Source organism: Phalacrocorax aristotelis, chromosome 3, assembly GCF_949628215.1.
Source record: "Phalacrocorax aristotelis chromosome 3, bGulAri2.1, whole genome shotgun sequence".
In the NCBI taxonomy this organism is placed as follows: domain Eukaryota; kingdom Metazoa; phylum Chordata; class Aves; order Suliformes; family Phalacrocoracidae; genus Phalacrocorax; species Phalacrocorax aristotelis.
This window is the reverse complement of record NC_134278.1, coordinates 89,350,291-89,358,095: the sequence shown is the minus strand read 5'-3', so window position 1 is coordinate 89,358,095 and position 7,805 is coordinate 89,350,291. Positions and strand designations below refer to the sequence as shown.

The window sequence follows — 7,805 nt, the reverse complement described above, 5'->3', positions numbered from 1 at the left end:
GCAGGGTCTGGCAGTTCACCCAGAGCTGTGGGGCAGGCTCCAGCAGAGATGGAAGGCTGGCCCCATGGCTTGGAGGAGCTGTGGGGCTTACCCTGCTTGGCCAGGAGAGCTGTGGGGCTTGGCCCCGTGGCACCCAGTTTGGGGAAAGCTATGGCACAGGCTGCTGCACCGAAGTAGGGGGCTGTGAGCAGAGCAGGGACCAGGCAGTGGCTGCCCCACCAGGGTGCAGTCCCACAGCAGTCCCCAAGCTGGGCCAGGGTCTCGCTCTTTTCTTGTGGGGGTTTCACTTGTATTAAAAAAAAATCTGCTTTTCTAAAGAGAAGGAGGACTTTTGTGGGTGCATGGAAGTTAGGCATGTAGGAGAGCCTGTTTCTAGGCCCTGCTCTAGGAAATACTTAGGTTTTGAGCTATAATATTGTCATTGATAGTATCATTTGAGGAAAGTGAGAACAATATTTCTACCTGTAGGTGTTTCACCATGATACATTGTGCATGTGGAGAAGTAAAGGATGGACTGCAGTCTCCATGGGTGAAAGTGGAACTGTGACCCTCCACCTTCTCTATGGCTGGCTGCCCTGGACTGCAAAATAAGTGGTAAGTCTCTGTCTTTATGTATGAATTACATTCTATCAGTGGAAATGTCTGTGTCAAGTGAAAGGGTGTGGGTTTTTTTGAAGTCTGAGCTTTGTTGGCTCAATGAGATAAAAATTAAACCCATTCAAATTCAGTTCAGCTTGAAGTAAAGGGGTTTTTCTTTTTTTCTTGTTTTCATTCAGCTGCCAAATTGAAAATGAATGGTTCACACAGTGCTACCTGACAGTTTGTTGGAAAAATAGTCTTCTGAAAAATGCAGAAGCTTGTTTTGTAAAAGTTTTGTGGTTTGCTCTGTGGAAGACAAAATGCTTCATCCAGAATTGAATGAAAACTGTAGAAGGATTGCAGTAATTTAATAGGTTTTATCCCAAATCCCGTAACATTTTCTCTGTAGGTACAGTTACTCAAGCTACCTAATGAGCTCACTGTGCTGATCTAAATGCCCAGGCTCAAATGTCATTGAAAGTATAATGATGTTGTTAAAATGTAAACAGGATTTTTGGTTTCTGTGTTATAAACTACCTGAAACTTTTCAACTAAATGGGTTGTTCGTTTTCTACTGTGTTGTGCTTGAGGTGCTGCAGTTTGCTGTTACAGGAAATCAAGTATGTTCTACTTATTACAAGGAAGTTGTGGGGACAGAGCAAGGCTTTTTGGGTTTTGGTTTGTTTTTCTGTTTGTTTAAAACCATAGTTGTTAATATTGACCAAAGCTATAGTAGTTAAAAGTGTTTCTTTAGGAGAACTATGTTCATGTCTATGTATGAGCTTTCTTTCTGATTGAGGATACTTACCAAACTTACATCAAAACCAAGTAGAAGCCTGTATGAGCCAGATCATTGTATCTTGATCCAGAGAACAAAACAAGAGCATGAAGCAGCTACAGAAAAAAGGCACATATGGAAAATATACTTTCAGGGTTGAATTTACTTCAAGTTTTAATTTTGAGTAAAAACTCCATTCGCTAATAGCCTTATTTCAGGTGGCTGTAACCAAAATATACTTTGGTGTGAACAAGGCTAGTTGATATTGCCTCCAACTAGCCTGCAGGTAAACTTTATTTTGGTATAGCACCCCAACTCTTAAGGTAAGTACCATAGGGGGATTTTTCTGGTGGTGTTGAAAACTCAAGAAATACTTTTGTTTCTTCTGACTCTTTTACTATAATATTAAGATAATTATTTGCCATGTAGCAGTCGTTGCATCTTCTTATCCCCACAGGTATAATGAACTGGCATTTTACTACTTAGCTGTTTCCTCTACTAGTGGTCTGCAAGGAGGTATGTTCCTGAAAGGTTACTGAAACCTGAAGAGAGAAAAAACCAAAACTGAACAACTCTATTTACTGATTTGTTTCAGCACTGCAAAGGTATTGCCCTTAGCCACTTTATTAAAGAAGCAGCTTTCTGGGAAGAACTGGTAGCATAAGAAATTACATCATGGGCCAGAAAGGAAATTTAGGAATTGGAGTAAAGACACCAGGGGCCACAGCTGGAGGTATGAAGATATGAAAGCTGGGATAAGTTTGAGGTTTCTCTAAGCTACACAGAGTAGAATTGAGAGTGAAAGAGACAAAAAAGCAGCTTAATATGAACATTATTTCCAGAAACATAGTTTTGCCTATGAAGTTTAAAACTTTCTTGATTCTGTGTGAAATGCATCTTAGCTGGAGTGGAAGAATGGTAGTCTGGGGCCAGATTTTTCTGAATCTCTGAAGACACGTTCATGGTGAGGCTTTTAGAGCTCAGTTAGGTAACAAAATAAGGATGAGACTTTCAAAAGAAGGAAGAATAGACTTTTACATGAGCTTCAGCATGCAGTAAGCTCACTTAAGCAAAACAGAGGTGACAAGCAGTTGTTAGTTCCTTCTTTGACCTTCACTGCAATAGTTTTATGTTCTGGCTTAGACAAAAGCCTATTTCCCCCATCAGCTCTGTTTTGAGAAAACAAAAAATTGAATGAAATCCCAGTGTTGAGTCTTATTACAGTTTTGCTGTTCAAGAACCCTGATGTTAGCAATGCTCTTTTCAAGCTGCTCTGTGAGTATTTTTCTTCCCCGATCACTTTCTTCTTTTTCTTGGGTCTGTTTCCAGCTGAGCTTCATTGTGTTTTCACTGGAGTTTTTGGCTGAGTACCATTCATACTTACCCAGCCCTTACAGTAGCAGAGTTTAGTTAACTCCCGTTTCTTATGTTGTCCGTCATACAGTATGTGGCCTATCCGTCTATTCTCTTAAGAGACCTACCTGTGCATGTGTGTCTCTGTTCATACAAACAGTGTGTCATAATTCAGTACACACCACTGAGTGGTTGTAGCTGATGGTAGCAAAAGCAAACTGGTTGTGTGTGTTTATGTGTGTAAGTACAGACTTTATTAGAACTAGCTGCTTTAGAAAAACTGCAGATTCATATTATATTAAACTCTTACAGTAACTGGTCTCCTGGAACAGTACATTTGTTCCTGTAATGGGCTTTAGATTTGCACTTGATATTAAAGTTCTGCTTGTAAATAGTTTATAAAAAGTTAATAATTAAGAAGTGCTACAGGTTATAAACAGCTTGGCTTGAAGCATAGACTCCACACAGATCCCTAAGGACTAAATAGCCATTTGTTTAGATACACCTCGCACTTGGATAGCTTACCTTTGTGTTTTGGAGTTATTCACCTCTCTGCCTCTACCTTCCTTCCCTCTTCACAAAACTGGCATGTTGTTATAGTGCCTTAATGGAAAAATTGTTCTGGGTGGACAATAGAAATGGAAACCATCCTTTAAAAAATGTTATTTATTTATTTATTACTTCTGTTAGTTGTATTATCAAGTGAAATTAAACTCTGCGCTTAACTAATCTGAATTTTCTCACCCAATTTTTGTATCTCTCTGTCAGTGCAATATTACATTTCCTGTGGTTAAAAATGTGCTTGAATCTTAGGCATGTCATACCTATTGTAATGATTAAACACCTTTACGGAGATTGACTTTTTGGGGTCATTGAGAGAGGAAACATGCTCATCAGATCTACTTGCTGAGGTATGCTGTTTCCCTGTGTGTTGTCACTGTGCCGTGGATTTGGATAGGGGGGACTCATGTAAGAAGTCACAAGCAACTGTCTCAGGTTATGTAACTGCACCCTACCTGGCCCAGGACTGGACGTCGAGACCAGCAAATTGCTGGTGCAGCTCGTGCACTTGGTGTAATTATGTGTTTGGCTGACAAGTGGGGAAGTTTCGCTACTCCCTCAGACAGTAATTGTCTTCAATCTCCATGTTTTAAAGTCTTAACTAATGATCCCTAAGATGGACTTCTCCCCAACCTCATTAACTAATTAAACAATTCAAAATAAAGAGTTATTCAGGCTGCAAAATATTGCTGAGAGGGCCTTTAGTGCAAACATTAGCATTTCTGCAGAATCCATAATCATTAGAAACAGAAGCACGATGCCCCAGACAGTCCTGTCTTTATCATTTCAATATGCTCTGCTATTACACATTAGCACATTTTATACAGCACCTCTCCCGAGTGTACAGGTCTCTGCCCCTCTGCACATCATGCGTTGCTGCTTGCGTCTGTTCTTTTCTCCGTGCCCCTCTGCAGTGAGGGGTGTGGGAAAAGCAGCAGTAGTATCATTAGTGTCTTGCTGCTGTGCTGCAGTTTTACTGCAACTTGTTTGCAAGTGTGTGATGCTTGACATTTTGAAAGGGATTTTTTTTTGTTGTTCCTCTCACCGGCAGGGAGAGCAGGATAATACTTTGACTGAATAATAATAGTGTGTACTTTCTCTCCAAGTATGCCTTGCAAAACAGCTTGTTGTCAGACACTGAAAAGCTACCAGACGGGGAAGGTGAGGAAGTGAACATGAATAGCATATTACTATTTTCAGGAGGGCAGGGAAAATTTGAAGGGGAGAAGCATATTAGTGGGGAAGTTGTCCAATAGAGCATGTTATGCTGCATATCGTTTTCCTAGACTCTGCTAACTATCTGAAAACAGTGAGAACATGGTTGAAGTTACGATGGTGCACAGTATTTTGACAGTGATGTAGAGAGTGACTGATTCAAATCTTTCAGGCGGACTAAATACAAAGTGAAGTTAACACGCAAATGCTGTGGTTTTTACCCTCCCTAGAGTTGGCAATAGCTCTCCAGTAATTTTTTCAGTTTGTGCCAGACACCACTTAAGAATAATCTTGAGTGATTTGGATGAGTTTGGAGCAGGTAAGACCAAAGTTTGAATAATCTGTATGGAGAGAATAAGCTGAGTTGCAAAACATTGAATTGGAGGCTCTGTCACCATTTGCTTTGCCAAAACTGACCCCATCTTTGGAAAACTAGCACTATCCAGCATCCCTGTGGAACTCAATACATTTAAGCCAACTTTCAAGAAAAAGCAGTCACTTAAAGCACCAAAATTATTGTCTTAAGCAAAGGAGGTACACGACCTTTGCAGTAATGTCTGTGGATCTATGCCTAATCTTGTTAGGGCTGCTGAAAGCCATGGGCCAGCCCTGCTCCTCATCAGACAAGAAAGAAAGAGATTCTGATTTGATCAGTGGAGTGAGGGAAGGAGAACTAGTCTGTCCCAGCCCCCCGCCTACACAGATCTGCGCAGATGCTCTGCCTATACCTTGTCCTTTCCTGCACGCATGCCTGAGACTGCCTGCAGAGGTTGCAGCCCTACTGTGCTGCAGCCCCAGCTGTGGACATTTTCCTACCAGTTTCTGTTTTAACACAACTTAGTTGAGATTTTTTTTTTTAATTTATCTTAAAGTTGCAGAGCTGAAATCATAAGCTTTAAACAAAAGGTCACTTTTTATTTATGTGCACTTTATGAGTGCACTATTATAATAGCTCTTTGGATGTTAACTTTTATTTATGCTTAGCTTTGATGTAGCCATATGCAAAACATTGGAAGTGCAGTTGGGGAAACAGAAAGGGCGAGTGAAAAATAGCCGTAAGCCTGAGCTAGGCTCTCAGTTTTATAAAATGCTGTTTTAATGAACAGGGATTGTTGTAAGTTGTCTCCCTGTTGAAGGTTCTCTAGAGAAATAGTGAACAAAATTAATGTACGCAATGTGCTACCATTCCTATAATTCAGTGATCATAACTATTTTTCATAAAACCGTGCTTTAACATGGCAAGCTGCTTTTTAGGATGTGAAGTGTGGATTTAGGATGTATTTTCAGCATGTTTCACAGGTGTTCGTCGCTGTCTTTTCTTCATTGCAAATCTACATTAAATACTGACCAAGGATTAGACTGTTCAGTGCCAGGAAGTGGTCATAATTAAGAAAAGACTGATCATACTGAGTCAGACCCAAAGGTTCATGTAATCGTGCATTCAGTGTTGGGTATTGGCAGATAACTATGAAGGAATATAAGATGGAAGCATAAATTTTGAACTGCACATCCCATAAAAAGTCAATTCAGACTTCACAGAATTCACAGCTTTGTTTTGAGCAGATGTCTCTCTTAAAAAAAAGTTAATATTATTGTCAAAGGGAGATACTAAGAAGTACATTGAGGACAGCTCTGTTATGTTCAGATCACAAAGGCTATTGTATTGCCAGAGTCGGCTCCAGAGCTGGAGTCAGATTTTTAATGATGTAAATCCTAGTGGTTCCACTGACTGGAGAAAGCTCTGTTGATCTGTTTGGGTCAAGGACGTAGCCTGTAACTTTTATGCCATTAAAGCTTATCTAAGTTTTGTGTTACTCCTTGGTGGATTTTATGGTGATGTTTTCATAATTACACAGATCCTTAGGGTAAGCTCCCATCTGATAAGCCTTTTTAATTGCTTTTGAACTCTGTAGGGCAGTAAAGTCCATACTTATTACTAAATGATTGAGTCACTCAAAGCGGACACAAACACTCTCAAATACATTATTCTTTCATATTGCTCTTTGAACTCTGTCTCAGCTTCTTGACCCTTTACTCATAGCAAAGATTGCACATGTTCAGTGAAACCTATTTGTTGCCTTGCAGTCTGTATCCCCATCTGGGCAATGTGACGAAGAGAGTTTCAGTCTTCCAGACTGCCAGATCATTTAATCATGGGGTTCATAGGGCTGTCCCCTACCCACCAGCCGCAAACTCTCAAGTTGAACTCATTTTCTGCCAACAGAGAGCTCAGCAAAATAGGGGCTATCAATATTAGTGGTGGGAGAGGCTTACTGAAAACCATCTTTTCGGTTCCTTGCAGATGGGGGACGGTACCATACTGTCATTTTTTTTTCATCCTTTGTCTAGGTAGTTTCAGAAAGACTTAATAAGGCTCAGCTGTTTCCCTTGGGAGATTATTCCACAGCCTAATATACCCACTTTTGCTAAATGTTTCCAGATAGCCATCTCTTCGCCCCACCCCTGTGCTCAGTTTCATCCCATCACTTCTAGTTACTTATACTTCCTTGAGCCATCTGATAAAAAAATCTTTCCCATTCACAGGGAAAAAACACCTTTCTTCTTTGGGAGGAAGAATCCAAGGCTTGACTTAAGATGAAGGTTCTCCATTTCTGGTGTCTAAGGAAATTCCTTTCTTACTCTCCCCTTTCTGGCAAGAGATGAGAAGTGTTAATAGTTGGAGGTGCTTCACACAAACACCCCAAGTAATCTGTCTACTGATTATTATAAGTACTGTATTCTACTGTAGCATTAAGTAGTTATGGAATAATGATGAGTACATCCTGGAAGGTACTGTGATATGTCTTCACCCTTATCCTTTTGCCAGGTTAAATTCTATCTACATCAATCCTGCAAGAGAGGTCCTTGAACACCAGCTCAATTTCATTGGTCAGTGATTTTTTTTGAGTGCGCTCTACCAAATGCACTTGAGTCTCTGAACAAGGTGAGTGCGAACTCAATCATACCCCTTCCTCAACACCCAGGGAGGCCTGTCCTGTGCCAGGGACAGTCTGCAATGGTGGTGGTGGGGGCACATTTGTTTTCTGAAACAGATCTTTCAGTCTAAAACTAATGTAGCTGAGTCTTGGCTAAGCACTGAAATGTGCCATGAGAGCAGCTATAATTTCAGATGCATGTTGTTGCTGGAAGTGATTTGATGCTGTCGTTTTTGTTCACCTTTGTAGGCAGCCACAAATTAATAAAGCTGCTGCTCTCCCTGAAGTTGAGTGAAGTCTCCTGAGGCAGGAGACGCTCTGTGTGTGCAGCTTGTTTTGTTTTAAATCTAGGTACTTGTTTTTTGCTTTCATTGCCGACAAAC

The 7,805-nt window shown here is 40.6% G+C and overlaps 1 long non-coding RNA gene across 1 annotated transcript in view; it reads left to right on the top strand.

The window, feature by feature from the left end:
* The first annotated feature begins 477 nt into the window (after window positions 1-477).
* Window positions 478-7,805, top strand: part of LOC142055036 (uncharacterized) — a 33,017-nt gene continuing 25,689 nt past the window's right edge. The window contains exon 1 of the long non-coding RNA XR_012659783.1: window positions 478-594. This is a non-coding gene — a long non-coding RNA (uncharacterized LOC142055036). The remainder of the gene's footprint in view (window positions 595-7,805) is intronic.